The following is a 16,485-nucleotide window of genomic DNA, read 5'->3' as shown; positions in this document are numbered from 1 at the left end:
TCGGGCACCTTCAAACGGCGCTAAGCCCTTCCCGGTCCCCTCGCAATCAAGCGGGCCAGAGCGCCATTAGCGGCGCCGGGGAGGACATCGATCCCCTAATAGCTAAAGAGGAGCCCGCAGCTCTCACCAGATCCGCAGGTGTCTCTCTCATTATTGCCATCGACAGCAGAAAGGATTAAAGCCGTGCAGCGGGAGCAACGGGCCTTCGCTTTGTAAGCTAAATAAAAATCAATTTTTGTTTATTAGCAGAGCATGTTCGGCTTGGCGGGGGAACAAACCCCGGGGAACGGCGTCGAGCGTGCCGGGTGCCGCAGTCCCGCGGGGCATCATCACAGCACCACGGGCAAACAGGGCCGCGGCTCAGCCCCGGGTGGGTGCACGTCCCCTGGGGGGGCTGATTTGGGATTTTGGCAGGCAGCAGCTCCAAACCCAGGCAGAGCCAGTGCCGTGTGCTCTCCATCCCCATACGCACCTGGCCCTACAGCAGGGTGTTTCCCATACGGCTCCTGCCTGGCCCCACGGCCCCGCACCCTCAGCAGCGCCCCGTGCTCGCTTTCCACTTCAGCCACCTTCCCTGGGCCCTTTGCAAACCGCTGCCTCGTCACTTACCGTGCAATCAGCTCACTTTAAGGGGACTTTTTTTTTTTAAATTGGAAGGGAATTGCAAATGTTTCATTTGCAAGTCGGAATTTAATCAAGAAATTAAGGCAGCTGCGTTTCAACGAGGGGCCAGACTCCGGCTGCTTCCAAAGGCGCTCCGAATCTGCCTCTTCATCAGAGCCCTCACAAATACTCACCCAACAACTGCCGGATTGAGCGCGGCTGTGGAGCTGGGAGACGGAAAATGGCTGTGGAAACCAAGCAGCCGCAGAGCCTCCAGCCCCAAACCATCCCCGACCGGCCCCCTCGGGCTCCCCTCCCCGCTTCGGGACGGCCCCGGGGAGCCTCCCCCCGCGGTGACCGAGCCCCCTGGGGGGGCCACCCGGGCTCGGGAGGGCTCCAGCGGAGCGGCACAGCCCGGCCCCGGGCCGCCAGAGGGAGCCGCCTGCCCGCCGAACGCCCCGGCCGCGGCTCGGCCCGGGGGGGGTCGGGGCTCGGCCCCCCCCGGGGGGCTGCAGGAGGCTGGGGGGGGGCTGCTGCACCCCCGGGGGTCGTCCCCGAGACGGGGCTGGTGCGGAGCAAGGAGGTGGATGCAGTCCGCTCGCCGTCTGTGGTCATTCGAGCATCAGGCGCGGAGTTTGTGGCAGCTTGTTTTGGAGCAGAAGTAAGCTGGATCTTACGCTGGATCTCTTAAAATGACCGCCGGGGCTCCAAAAGCTGCTCCCGAGCTTGTAGGTGCAGCTCCAGAGACGTGAAGGCGTGGGGCTCGTGGTGCGATTTGGCTTCAGGCTCGCCCAGTTCGCCTCCCAGAGCCGGCACCCCGGGGTGAAGCTGCTCCAGCCTCCTCCAAACCCAGCAGAAAGCAGTGGCCCGAGGGAGAAAGCCCTGGTTCGAGCACCCGGACCCTTCAGCACCACCCAGGAAGGGGTTCTACCCACTGCAGGTATTTGCTGAGCTGGAAGGAAGCTGCTTTGGACAGCAGGGATGAAGCGGAAGGACTCAAGGCAGGTCCCTGCAGGGCCACACCAGCCCTCCTGCAAAGCCGCAGCTTTCCTGCTCGTCCCCTCTCCTTTAAAAGGAACGGAAAGCCTGATTTCTGGAGTAATTCAGGGGCCTCTGATTGCTGCCATTCAAAGCCGACAAGGACGGCAGCGGGTGGCTGCAGCTTGCATTCGGCCACCTGCACCCCTCACACCTGGGTGCGCTGCTGCTGCTCGCAGGAGGCAGGGGAGCAGCTCCCGGCCCTTCCCAGAGCCCTGCGCGCACCAGGGGGAGAGAAATCCCCAGCACCCAGAGGCACAGGCCTCACCTCCCAGCCCAGGGACGTTCCTGCAGCACTGGGCCACCCCGTGTGCCCGCGGCGAGGGGCAGTGCTGCCACCTGAATGAATCAGGGTGATGAGATAAAAGTTTCCCTGCGCAAGCCGATGCATTGATTAGCCCAAATTGCCTCCCTCACCCTCGGGGAGGTAGAGACGAGCTAATCACCGTTTGTTCTCTCTCGACAGATGATTAACCACAAATTAGAATATTAAATAGAGGACTTTGGGTACATAAATTAACAGCTGAGAACTAAGTTAATTATTGGAGGAGCCATAAAAGTGCTTATTTTTATTCTCAGGTTACTGTTTGATTCCCCCCTCTCCTCCCCTTAAAAAAAAAAAGGAGCTGTTTTTAAGATGCTGGCTGTGCTGTGTGGCCAGAAGCGCGGCGCACGGCTGGGACAGCAGGGACATGGGCTCAGCAAGCCCCGTGCCCCACAGCAGCACATGGGGTTTTGGAAATAAACCTTCCTGCAGGGAACCAGCCCCGTCCCACCGCCTGCTGTGCTGTGGGCAGGGACAAGCAAGTGCCTGATGCGCACACAGGTGGCCAGAGCTGGTCCTGCTTCTCCAAGGAAAGGCCAGAATTTGGAAACTGGCTCTACCCAAAAATTGACCGGACTCTTCCAAGACCAAGAAAGAGCTGATATGGTGTCTCAGGGAATTACCTTTGTTAATAACCCTTTCAATTAAATATAATGGTGAGCCTGGTTGGTATAACGAGGCTGGAAAAACCTTATTAGAGACCCAGTTAGAGGTGTGCGGGTGAGCACGCTGGAGCAGGGCTGGCAGAAGGAAAGTCAGGCTGGGCGAGGTGCAGGGTGCTCAGGGCGAGCTCCTGCCCCAGCTCAGCACCCATCCCAGAGCAGTTTGGTGGCAGCACTCCCCAGGATGTGGTCCCATGGCCCCTGAACCCTCGCAGGGTTTTGGGGAGAGCAGCCCCCACCTCTCCAGTCTCAGCTCATGGTGCCAACCCTGGCGGAGCAGCAGCGGCCCCAAGGGTGCTCAGCTCCTGCAGGAGGGGGTCCGAAGGCTGCTCTGCCACATGGCAGAGGGGAAGGGACGTGCTGACAAAAGGCCGATTTAATTACTAGAGTTGTTCTGATTACAGCCTGCAAACACTGTTATCTTGTAATTATTGCCAAGAACATGCCATTAGTACATGATTAAACACAACGTCTTGTGGGCTGCTAGCTGATTGTCTGATGCCTTATGAACTTAATTGCTTTGCACTGGTGGAAAGCGACCAGAAGGATGGAGCCTGGCGGGGGCTGGAGCCACTGGACACCCCCAAAAAGCAGGGCCCTCAGCTCCCATCCCAAAGCCAGGCTGCTCAGAGTGCCCACAGACATGCTCAGGACCCCAGCCAAAGGGGGAGCAGGGTGAGGATCAGTGCCTCGCTCCTCTCCTTGCTCTGTCAGACGCCACCTGCACTAAATTCATCACCATCGGCTCGCAAGCAGAGGGCACCAGCTTCCTCGCAGCATCTCCCTTCAGCAGAGAGGAAAAACCCATATATATCTGGTGGCACAGGGTGCCTGGGAGGGCACCGCACCGTGGGGCTGTGGCCAAGGGCACCAGGTCCCAGCAGGATGAGCCCCGTGCTCAGCAGCTGAGGGTCCTGCCCATGCCCCCGGCTGCCCTTGCTCGCAGCACGGCGCTGCAGGGAGCTTGGTCTCCTTCCAGGAAAAACCCAGCAACTTTCTGCCTCAGGGTCCCCTCGGCACCTCTCACACTGTCACCCTGCCCGGCTGACAAGGACACACAAACTAATCCTGACATCTCATTAGCAGGATTAATTCTTGACCTCATTCTCCTCTCGGAGGAGAAATCAGAACTTCTCGGTGTCACAGCACAGAGCCCTGCTCCTCCAGCCAGGGCTGAGCAACCAGCCGAGGCCAAGCAAGCAGGCTCCTGGCCCTCCCTCCCCATCCCTCCTGCTCAGGTGGCCTTGGCAGGTCACAGCCCTTCCCCACCTCCCCTTACCCCACCCTTCAGTACCTGCTCCTCCCCAGAGGACCGTGTCTCCCTGCAGCCACCGCATCCCAGGCCCAGGCTTGCACAGCTTTTAAACAGAAATACTGGGGGGGTTCCTTGGTGCAGGCTCCATCAGCTGGCTGCTTTCCCCCCCCCAAAAGCTGAGGCTGCCCGGCCAGGCGCATTTATACCAGAGCAGCCCCAGGTGGGTGGGGAGGGGAGCATCCACCCGGGCAGGTGCCACAGGGGAGCCGTCAGCCCCATAATTGCTTTCAGGCTGGGCTGTTCCCTGCTTGCTTTCTAAAAGCCCCACAGCCTGCCTGGTGTGGAGAACAACCACTGTTCCCCCTCGTTCACCCCAGCTGCTGTTTGATGCTGGTGTTTTCCCCATCCTCTCCCTGCAGCACTGGTGTAACACGGATTTACCGCCCTGCATGTGTTGCATGACATAAATAAGCTCCACGTGCCAGCAACCCCACGGCAGGCAAAGGAAAAGGGGGAAATAACACCGGGAACGGGTCTGCTGCCCCCCTGCGTAGCCCAGGGCAGGCTCTGACTTCCCGCGTTTGGGAGCACACGGGCAGGTGGAAATGGAAGAAAGCAGAGAAAAAAGGGAAACGGCCCCAGATGGCAGGGCAAGATGAGGCCTGGCTCCCAGGAGGAGCAGCCCTGCTGAGCACCAGCCCAGCTCTGGCCCCCAGTTCCCCAAGAGGAGCGAGTATTGCCCCTAAACAATGATTTCTATCATAATAACTTGCTCCCGTCAGCAAGCAGCCTGGTGTCAGATCCATTTTTATGGCCTGCTGAAAATGCCTTTTCTGTGCTGCCCGAGAGGCGCCTGCTCCTTCCCTTCCTTTCTCTTTTCCCACTCTTTTTTTCCTGTCTTGCAGGAAAAGGAGAGAAAATCCCCAGCAGATTTGTTGTTTATAGAGTCGTGTTCAACACGAGCGAATCGATACAACAAAACACGCGCTGCAACTCTGCATCTGGAATAAATGAGGTCCCGGGCAATTCCGCCGGTGCCTGTCATGCTCAGGCACCTGCCGGATCGGAGCCTGGAATGAAACCGAAATGTCTCTTTGCAGGAGTTAATTACAGCTCCACGTTTCTCATTTATCTCCACCACCAGCGCTGTGTTGTGCCTCCAGGTGAGAGGCGATTTTGGCTGGGCTGGGGGAAGCACCGCTCGGTTTTTGTTCCTGTGCACAAATCCTGGGCTCGTGGCACCCGTGCGGGTCTCAGCACAGAGGGGCTGCCCCTGGGGGACCAACGCTGCCCCTGGGGCACTGCCAGCCCCTGCCCAGCTGCTTTGTCCCCAGAGCTCCCCATGGTGTGATGGCGAGAGGGCTGTCCCCAGGCACAGGACTCAAGGCCATGTGCCAGCTTTGCTCCAGTAATCGATGCAATGTGCACAAATGTGAATCGCACCAACAGAGGGGAATATTACATTAAAAGGGAAAAATTCTCACTTGTCACCAGCTTATAATCAGCAAAAGAGGCATGTAAGTGCTGCTGGGCCTGGTGTCCAGCAGAAGAGGTGTCGGTGGGTGAAGATCCGCACTCAGGATACTGAAACTTCAACCAGAGAGGCCCCCTAAAACTTACCCTAACCCTAACGGCGGAGCTAAACCTAACCCTAACCCGAACCCTAACCCTAACACTAACCCTAATGGCGGAGCTAACCCTAATGACAGAGCTAACCCTAATGACAGAGCTAGCCCTAATCCTAACCCTAACCCTAACTCTAACCCTAACCGTAACCCTAACCTTAACCCTAACCCTAAACCTAATGCTATCCCTAACCCTAACCCTAACCCTAGCCCTAACCCTAGCCCTAGCCCTAGGCCTAACCCTAAAACTAGCCCAAACCCTAACACTAAACCTAAAACTAACACTAACACTAACCCTAACCTTAACCCTAACCCTAACACTAACCCTAGCCCTAGCCCTAATCCTAATCCTAGCCCTAGCCCTAACTCTAACCCTAACCCTAATGGCGGAGCTAAACCTAGTGACAGAGCTAACCCTAACCCTACCCTTCCCCTAACCCTAACCTAAACCCTAACTATAAAACTAGACCTAACCCTAACCATAAACCTAACTCTTAACCTAACCCTAACCCTAGCCCTAGCCCTAACCCTAATGGCAGAGCTAACCGTAATGACAGAGCTAACCCTAACCCTAACCCTAACCCAAAACCTAAACCTAATCCAAAACTTAACCCTAACCCTAACGTTTGCCATAACTGTAACGCTAACCCCTAACCTAAATAAAAGGGCTATAAAAAATAACCCTAATAAAAAAACTAACTATAAAAGGGCTATAAAATAGCCCTAACCCTAACATTAACCCTAAAGGAACCACAAACACTAACCAAAAACTTAACCCTGACCTTAACCCTAGCCCTAGCCCTAACCCTAAACCTAGCCCTAACCCTAAACCTAACCATAACCCTAACCCTAGCTCTAACCCTAACCCTAACACTAACCCTAACCCTAAACCTAGCCCTAAAGGCTGAGCTAACCCTAATTACAGAGGTAACCCTAACCCTAATCCTAACCCTAATCCTAACCCTACCCCTTACCCTAAGCCTAACCTAAATCCTAACTATAAAACTAGACCTAACCCTAACACTAACCCTAAACGTAACACTAACACTAACAAAAACCTTAACCCTGACCTTAAGCCCCCTAACCCTAACCCTAGCTGTAGCTCTAACTCTAACCCTAGCTCTAGCCCTAACCCTAACCCTAACGCTAATCCTAAATCTAGCCCTAAACCTAACACTAACCCTAAACCTATCCATAACGCTAGACCAAACCCTAATCCTAAACCTAGCCCTAGCCCTAACACTAACCCTAACCCTAATCCTAATCCTAACCCTAACCCTAAAGGCGGAGCTAACCCTAATGACAGAGCTAACAGTAACCAAAACCCTGACCCTGCCTCTAACCCTAGCCCTAAAACTACACCTAGCCGTAACCCTAACCCTACCACTAACCCTAACCATAAGCCTAACCCTAAAATTAACGGTAATCCTAATGACAGAGCTAACCCTCATGAGAGTGCTAAACCTAAACCCCAAAACCTAACCCTAACCCTACCACTAACCCTAACCCTAAGCCTAAACCTAAAATTAACCCTAAACCTAATGACAGAGCTAACCCTCATGAGAGTGCTAAACCTAACCCTAACCCTAAAATTAACCCTAAACCTAACCTTAACCCTAACCCTAACCCTAGACCTTGCCCGAAACCTAGCCCTAAACCTAACACTAACCCTAAACCTAACCCTAAAAATAACCCGAAACCTAACCCTATCCCTAACCCTTATCCTAAGACTAAGCCTAAGGCTAACCATAACCCTAACCCTAATGGAGGAGCTAACACTACTGTAGAGCTAACCCTAATGACAGAGCTAACCCTAACCCTAAGCCCTAGCCGTAGCCCTAACCCTAGCCCTAGCCCTAACCCTAGCCCTAGCCCTAGCCCTAACCCTAACCCTAACCCTAACCCTAACCCTAGCCCTAACCCCCCCCCTCTGTGGGGCCGGGGCTGGGCTCTCCCCTTGTGGTGCACCATCCATGAGTGTTTCCAGGACACGTTGTGACACACCAAGGTGTATCCAGAGAGATGCTGTAGAGGCGCAAGGGGTTAAGCCCGTAGCCAAGCCATCAATCATCGGGCCCAACTGTTGCAATATCATATTTCTTATTGATGGAATTAGCAGCGCTGAGCTCCCAGCCCGATCAATACCCTTAATAATTTTATCAAGGTCATGTCAGCTTTCATTTCCCCGGGTATGTTTTCTGAAAGAAACTCATTTCTAAAACCAAACCCCAAAGGTGTTGCCTGCATCCTGCCCAGCAACAGCTCCCCGTGGAGGTGGTGGGGCGCAGCTGTGTTGCCCCCTGAGCTCAGCTGGGGGGGAGCACCCACCAGGGGGCTTTCCGTGCAGAAACCTGGCTGAGCTGGGGTGCACCCAGGGTCGTGGTGGGGCGTGAGTCCCCCAGTGCCACCCAGAATACGTCCCCATCCCAAGCACAGCCAGATCCCAGCAGCTGTCAGCAGGTGCTGGCTGGGGGAACAGCCACCCCCACGCAACACTGCGAGCAGTGGCCACAAACAGCTCGCGCCACGGATTTTTGATGCCTCAAAGGCTTCTGGCATTTACCAGCCACACCTCAAGTTGCTGTCTGAACCAAAGGCTTTGATGGCAGTTTAAAAATGGAATTACTGCCTGTTAGGAGTGTGTCGGGAGGCTGTTAGAGACCTGTTGGCTGGGGTTTGGGAAACGTCCACCGAAATCTCTGCAGGTGCTTTGCAGGCAATGATGGGCGCAGTTTTCCTGCAGGTGCAGCAGTAGGGGTGCAGCAAGAACAGGGTGCAGTTATACTTGGGGTGCCCCGGGCTGGCAGCCCTGGGGGAAGAACGGATGGGTGCTGGGGACCGAGACGCATCCCAGCAGAGGTGCCTCCCCCCGGATCCTCACAAAAGGCACACCACTGCCCCAGGCTTTCCTGCACAATGGTGGGATTAGAAAGCAGAACGAGCAGCTCCGTCCGTAGGCAGCGGCTTTGCTGCTCTTTCTCATGGCAGGACGTGGGGCGGTTGGAGTCCTCTTAGAGGCTGTTCTGCGCTCTGCTGACAACCCTAATCCTCTCTCTCACATCAGGGCCCTGCCATTGTCAGGGGTTTACGAGGCCCTGAATCTGCACTCGAATCTTTCCATGTGTATTATTAATCCTGTGTCTCCATTCCTGTGGAGATGGATTTAATGAGGGTAATTATGATTTGCGAGAGAAAAACCGCTCAAGCTGCAAATAGTGCCAGCAATTCCCCGTTTCTTTCTCTCTCTGCAGCAGCAGCTCTGAAAGCACCAAGAAACATGGTGTCCTCTGCTTCGGGTGAAAAACCTGCAGCTTTCCCCTTGCATGGAGACCCCTGCTGATGCCCACTGAATCTCCTGCCCCTGTTCTCTGTTGGGGCTCCCCACTCGGTTGTTAAAGCAAGATGCAGCAGTAGCAGGACCCAATGCGCCTTGAAACACCCTGGGAAGAACCAAATCTTGAAGCTGGAGCCCTCCCGTCCCACCCAGTGCTTGCCAGCCTGCTGGCTGCTGAGCAATGCAGGCACCAGGGCCTCCTGCAGATGGTTCCTCTCCTGCAGCAGCCGGCGCTGGGCTCTACCTCCAGCCTTTTTGGCTGCTGCGGAGCTCACGGCTTGTTGGCCGCTCCAGTAGGTTCCCTCATTAAAGACAGGGACGCCGTAGCCTTGTTTTTCCTGATGGATTAATTCTGCATGAGCGGCCTAGATTCTCCCCGGAGTTTCACTCAGATCTGATTTTCTCATTTCTGCCTTCTCTGCGTATGGTTGCAACCGCACCTGGGTGCCCCGGGGGGGCACGGCACAATCCCCTGCTCCGCTCGTGGCTGTGCTGGGCTGTGTGTGTGCAACGAGTCCCCCGGGGGGCACTGCACAGGTTTCGTTTTGGTGGTTGGGATTACAGACATGAGGTGTTAGGGAAGCCCAAGCTGGCAGACACCTCTCCTCCTTTACACCACCCCGTCCCCCCGTCCTGCATCCCCTGGGGGCTGAGCTGTCCCTGCAGCTTGGTGGACTCCTGTTGCAGAGAGCCTCTCGGAGACACCAGAGCCTCTCTGCCCACTGCTCGGCCAGTTTTTCTTCCCAGGCCAGCTCAGTAGCTCTCTTGCTTATTTCAGGTCAATATTTTTTCCTTCCTACCAGGAGAAACAATAATGTTTTGCATTAACTCTGTGCCCTCTGCCCTGTTTCTTTCTTTCTTTACTGCCTCCATTGCATGAAATCTTGGATGTCTCAGCCCCAAGGTCCGTATTTCAGATGCACGAGAGGCAAACAAAGGTGCTTGGGGGACAGCGGGACGTAGAAGGATCATTTTTTTTTCTAGGGATTTGGATCAAGATGGAGATGGATTTTCTCGGTTTGCCTCAACGTGAGGGGATTTGCATGTACATAAACAGTGGTGCAGACTGCTTGTAGTGCCTGTGCCTGCTCTGCTGCGTGCTGGTGGAGGTAAGGCAAGCCAAAATCTAAAGAGACCGTGTCAATAGCATTACAGGACAGGAGCAGCATAATGCTTTCCATTAAAACCCATTGTCCCATAGAGATGGATTGAAAGGCGCTCTGCTCCTCCTGGGATAAACTTCTTCCCTATCTCTAGAGAGCAGGCACGGGGTTTCATGGCCCTGTAAATCCAGCTTCAGGGCTCCCAGCGCCAGATAAAGAACCCGCTGTGGCTACACGACGCCGCGCGCTGAGCCGGTGTGAATTCGCTCTGCCAGCTCACGTCTGCTCCGGCATTTTGGCAGGATACGGCCGGCCGGTGGGTTTTGGTTAGGGCAGGTACCCAGCGCCCTGCTGCAGGCTGCACAGATCCGGGATGGAGGCTGGGGAGGCCGGGGAGGCTGAAGGCTGGGGGCTGGAGGCCGGGGAGGGGAGGCTGGAGCCTGGAGGCTGGAGCCTGGAGCCTGGAGGTTGGGGAGGCTGGGGAAGATGGAGTTTGGGGAGGCTGGAGGCTGGAAGGTGGAGGCTGGAAGCTGGAGGGGGGAGGCTGGGGAGGCTGGAAGCTTCGCCCCCCAGCCCCACAGAGCTTCTGGGGGCTCCCTGGCCAGGGGGAGGGAGGGGATGCCCAGGGTACCCGCGGCTTGCATCTCCTCTCCCGCTGGCTCCCACCCCTCCCAGCTCCCCTCCTGCCCTCCCAGCTCCCAAACGCAGAGCCAAGCCTCGCACCCCGCAGCCGGGAGGGGGCTGCTTTGGGGCTGGGAGCGGCGGGGAAGGACGGCCCCGGCCCTGCCCGTCCCCACGCCGACGCTAGGGGGGGGCCGAGCTCCGCCGACGAGGTTGCAGCCGCCCCCCGCCCCCCGCGCCCCGCGCCCCGCTCCCCGCTCCGCAGCCTCCAGGGCGAGGCCCGGCCTCCGCCGGCGGCCTCCCCGAGCCCCAGGGGTCTTTTAGGGGCGCAGCGCCCTGCCTGCTGCCCCCTGGGGCTGGGGGCGATGCCAGAGCAGCTTCTCCCTTCCTTCGCCCGGAGGGGTTTGCTCGCATCCTCCCTGGGGTCTCCTGCCTCCTCCCAGCCTCTCGCCTCGAGCCGGAGGACCCCAAGTGTCCCCAGGCTGGGGTATGGGGACGGGGCTGTCCCAGCGCCTCTGATCTCAGAAGTGATGGCAGCGGTGGTTGCAACGGGCAGGAGCCCGCAGCCGACCGACGTGGAGGTGCCCAAAACAGGGGGCATCGGCAGCCCCGGAGGCATGCTGCCCTTCGCTGGGGGTCCACGACCGCCTGAGCCGAACCCCTTCGGCGGTACCACGCTCAGCACTGAACTTGTGAGAAATGGGTATCTCGTTTTTAATAGATGGCTTGTCAGGAAAATCTACAAAAGGGGCGGTGTGCAGAGTCAGAAACCGCGGAGCGTGAGGCAGAAAATGCATGGGTGTTTCCTAAAGCTGTGGCATTTTCCGTGGACTTTGGTCAGGTGAGGAACATTATTTCTCAACCTCTTCATCTGACAAAAGTAGCCCAGAACATCCTGACATTGCCTGCCCAGGACCTGAGAGCCTCAAGGCCCTTCAGACACGAACAACGGGCACATACGGCGGGGCACAGTGATGGAGAAATGGACACCGAGGAGGTTTGTGCCTGCAGGGCACTCCTACCTGCGCAGCCAACGCGGGGCAGGCTGCCTCCAGAAAGTGCCGGGCAGCGGCAGCCGGGCACCATCGGTCCCAGTTGCACCAGTGGTGCGGGGCTGGCGCAGCGTGCGTGTGCCACTGGGACCTGCAGCCAACTCCGGGGGCTTTGAGACTGGGCCCCTGCAGTAACAGTGATGCCCAGTGGGGGGGTTCTTGCCTCCTGCCGAGGAAAATATGGCTTTCCCCACAAATATTGCAACCGACGCTCGGCGCATCCTAAAATAAAGGCAGCCGTGGCACACGTCTCTGCGTGTACTTCACACTCCCACGTCTGCTGGGATGCAGGACCCAGCTCTGCTCAGCCGTGGAGAGCCGTGAGGTGCTTTAAAGCATTTCCTTCTCGTTACACCTCCTCCTCCTATTTTCTAATACACTGAACTATGAAATTAGGAACGTGAGACCTTTCCGTTAGGATCTGTCCCGCGCAATGCGAGACGTTTGGCAAAGTTCAGAACCATGAGAACGTGCTGCAGTGGCATTTTTAAATCATTAATCAGAGATTGGCAGCTAATTCCTAAAATTCTTATTTTATTGCTTACTTTCAAGTTAAGCTGTGTCTTCCTTGGTGCCCGGGATGCTCCTTGCACAGTGTCCCCAGCGCTGCCCACGCTCGGCCCTGGGTGCGTTTTGCTCCCAATTCCAATTCAAGGTGCATGGAAATGATGCTGAGCTGCTGGGGCTCATAACGGCAGGTTAGGGACTAAGGGAAGCACTAATGCACACCTCCCTGGCAGCCTGCAAGAACAGGGTCCCAATATTTAAATGTTTTCTGCATGAGAGAATTTGATGAGCTAAGGATGAGGCTTGAACCTCAAGCTCTTCGGTGCTAGAGCCGCAGCTCCTGCTGCTTGCCCAGTGCAGTACCACCATCGCTGGCTCCCAGGATCACTTGTGCCCTGGTGAGAACACCAGCCTTAGAGGGCAAACACTGCAGGGCTGGGTGGTTGGGATGAAAACCTCTGGGTTCACACCCCCGGGGTCTGTCTCGGGGCTCCTTTCAGCCCTGGCTCACACACCGCACTTTAAATAATATCCCCTGAGCTTAATATCACCCAGCTGCCCTGCAGCCAGCCCCTTCCCGCTCCCCTTGTCCCCTGCCCCAGGAGGGTCCCTGAGGTCCCAGCACTGCACCCTAGCAGGGGTGCAGCACCTCGATGGCCCCTCCAGCACAATCTGGGTGTCCCCAGCGTGCCCGGTGTGTGCCACCCCCCAGCCCTGCTCTCCTGACTGCTTGAGCTTGTTGCTTTTGACAGAAACCAACTTGCATTGCACAGAGGAATGCCTCTGAAATGCTTAAAAAGAGCCAAAATAAATGAATCTATAAATATCCTTGTCCCTGACTACACGTCTCACTATTGCAGATGTTCTTTGGCATTAGAAATCCCCTCGGCCCTTTTTAGCTTGTATGTATTTAATGGGAAATTAAGTCCTAAATCCTCCGTCAACTTGTCGGACGGAGGGACCCTGCCTGATGTTAGGCAAGGACTTGGCCTGCGGCCACGTGTGCAACCAGGGCTTCGTGTTTCTGCAGTGGATCTGAGCAGATCTCCTCCTTCCTGAGGTGATCCTGGCCCTGTTTTTACCCGGGGCCACAACCCAGAGCTGGAGCAGCCCTGGTTAGCTTGGGCAGGCATTAGTTGCACCACTGTCCTGCTTGCTCCCCTGCCAGAAAATTGTCATTTTGTGCCAGGAGAAGAGACCTGGAAATGATACTTGCTGCCCTCTGAGTTTCTGCATGCTCGTGGGATGAAGGACACAAGCTGGAGCTGTGCACAGGGTGCCCTGGGCCGTTATTTCAGCCACTTGCCCTGAGCTCAGGTCGGGCTTTCCAGCTGTTGGCTCAAGGGGCTCAGCACCAATACGGGATTTATGGAGCCGGGTGGGAAAGGGAGGGCTTTCTGGCTTTCTATTTTCGGCTCATCTCAGGGAATCCTACAGCAACTTTGGCTCCTGTATTGGGAGCCACCATTAAGCAGCAGCATGCAGATGGGTGCAGGGATCCCGGGGAAAATGGTGGTGGAGCAAAGGGGAGAGGTGAGCCCAGGGCTCAGGGTGGGACGGGGGGGTGCCAGTGATGCAGAACAAAGCAGCCCCCTGGAGGCAGGAGATCCCCTGAGCCTGGCAAGGCCTTCCCAGGACCTGCAGCAGCCACTTGGCCCTTTCCATGGAAACATCTCCATCATTTGCCCGGGTGTAACGTCCCCAGGGTCACAGCCAGACCCTCCATGTCCTCCTGGCCGCACTGCCGAGGAGCAGCGTACGATTTTGGGATGCCAGCAGCAGCTCGCTCGTGGCTGCAGCCCCGCTAATGACATCTCCCACCCCGGAGGGGGACCCTTCTACCCCTCCAGGGGAGCGGGCAGCAGGCTCACCGCCCTCACCGGGGGGAGCTGGGAACATTTCCCTTCTAAAGCACCGCTCGGGGCACTGACTGGGCTCAGCTCTGCTCCTTCCCAGCCAGCTCGCTGCCAAAAGGCCGGGGAAGACGAATCAGCAGTTTGCCTGCGTGGCTCCCCGGAGCCCTGAGGAAAAGAGCCCGTTCTCTAGCCTCGGAATAAGGTTTCTTTAGCAGCTGCTAAGCAGAGCTGCTAGGAAAGGAATGGGAGGACGTTCAGCAGCACCACGAGCCCGTGCAGCATCGTCACAAACCACGCTGGGTCCTGCACCAGCCCCTTGATCTGTGCTGGATCCTGGCTGTGCCCCAGGGCTGCACGCCTGGGTCTGGGTCACTGGGGGATGTTTCCTCCTCTGAATCCCAGCAGTGTGGGGGCACAGCTTCAAACTGGGTGCTGCGGAAGGCCAACGGAGAAAGACGCACTTTAAAAAGGAAAAAAAAAAACCACCACTCGATTAAAAAAAGAAGCATTTAAAAATTGAGGTTTGCGCATCTCTAATGACGAGGGATGGGGAAAGCTTGCTGCCTCCTCTCACGCTCGCCCCATTGCGTGGGCAGGAGGTGACGACCAGCGCTGCGAAATTTAGCAGCTCCTCCAGGCAAAATCACTGCGCGGGGAGAGCTGCTCCAATTTCATCTCGGGTTGCCCAAACCTCGAGCTCTCCCCTCCTGCGTGCACGGGGCTGCTCCACCAGCAGGTGTGGGCTGAGCACGGGGGCACGGCAAGGAGCTGGGTGCTGGCTGGCTCCGCGCCCCAACCCCTGGCACCCCCGGGTTGTTTGGTGCCGGGTCCTGCCAAACAAGGATGAACCAGATCTGTGAGATCTCCACCTTAGATGCAATTATATCCTACGGTCTGGTAAAAGCCAGGATTTATCTCCTGCTTTGATAGACGGCCTTTTCTTCCTCTGGTGTTTTAGCCACAAATCTCTCGCCCTCTCATTTTACTTTATCACCATGCGGGCAGTTTGGGGAGAAGATCTTTTAAACGCTGAATTAACATGCAAATGTTAAAAAAGCCCAACGACAACAACAACCAAAAACCATGCCCTGCAAGAGCAGCATAAATATGGAGAAAAATAATTGTGCATTAATGCTAATTGAAACAGTGAGGGCCCCACTTATACCATTTTGAATATGCATCAATTGAACAAAGAATTAATGGAACTTAAAAAAAACAATCCTGACAAAAGAGCCCCCATTCCGTTTTCACGACTAATATTGTTAAAATGTTTTACATTCCGGGAATAAATGTCTGGTTTTGAGTGAGAATTAACCCATGAGTCATTGGATCACTGCATATTATAGCATTTAATGGTTATTATTATTTTCACGTTTCCCAGAACGGTGCCAACCACGGAAAACAAACTGAGATGGGGATCTGCAGAGCAAAACACAGCAGCCACCGATGGGCTTGCCTCAGTTTCCCCACTGCAGCTGGGGTGGATCCGCCTCCTCCACCCCATCGTGGGCAGCAGGGACCTTGCTCAGCTCCTTCCTCACGCCATCAGCATCCTCCTTTTGCTCCCCAGGTCCCCGCGCTCGTGCGGGTGTCTGCGTGCACGCTCGCAGCCACCAAAGTTCCTGGAGCCGCTCCTCGTATTGTTTAATTTCCATACGCGACCCCGAGGTCTGAGCATTCAATTAAAATCGCTGTATAAATTACTGCATATGCTAGTGGTGATGGAGCAGGCTCGGTGCAATGCTGATGCCTCTGAAGGCGGCGATGGCAGAGTTCAAACGGCCTCGCTCCGAGGAATGAAACACTCGCCAGGATCTGGGGTTTGGGTGATAATTGAGACTTAAAGAAGAGCACCTTTTTTTGGGGGGGGGAGAGCAAAGGGATTTCAAAAATAATGAGCGCTGCATGAATAAATGATGAGTGACTGGGAAGAAAGTTGGTTATTTATAAAGAGCCCTAATTTAATTAAGGTGAGGAATAGAGCTGTCTGGGGCTGGAAGCCCTGCTCCCGGACCACAACCAGCACCTGCCTGCGAGCCTCCAGTTCAAGGGAAGCAGCAGGGAGAGACTCCTGGTCCTGCCAGGGCCCTGGGAGGAAGAGAGGGAGGAGGAGGAGGGAAGATTTGGGGATGTGATGGTCCCACACCAGCAGAGGATGTGGATGCAGCCAGCCATGGGACACGGGGTCACACCACCTGCATCTGCTCCTCAGTCTTTCTCCTCCCCAGCTGTATCTTCTCAATTCTGCAAATTATTTTTGCGTTTCATTTTTCCTCAGACGTTCTAAAGAAATATTCCACCCCTCTCAGGCATTAATTCCTGCACCCCTCCGTGCACAAGGCTCCGTCCCAGCCCGGCCCCAAGGCTGCTGGAGCCCCACGGCTGAGCTGGGACTCAGCAGGCTGCGGTGCTGCTCACTGAGGCTCTAACACCTCCAGGGCAGGCTGCATTTATGGGCAAGTAACTAGGTTAGAGAGAGAAAAAAAAAAGATCCTGGCATGTGA

The sequence above is a fragment of the Anser cygnoides genome, chromosome 24, assembly GCF_040182565.1.
Source record: "Anser cygnoides isolate HZ-2024a breed goose chromosome 24, Taihu_goose_T2T_genome, whole genome shotgun sequence".
NCBI lineage: Eukaryota > Metazoa > Chordata > Aves > Anseriformes > Anatidae > Anser > Anser cygnoides.
The sequence above is the reverse complement of the archived record's forward strand: the minus strand, read 5'-3'. Positions refer to the sequence as shown.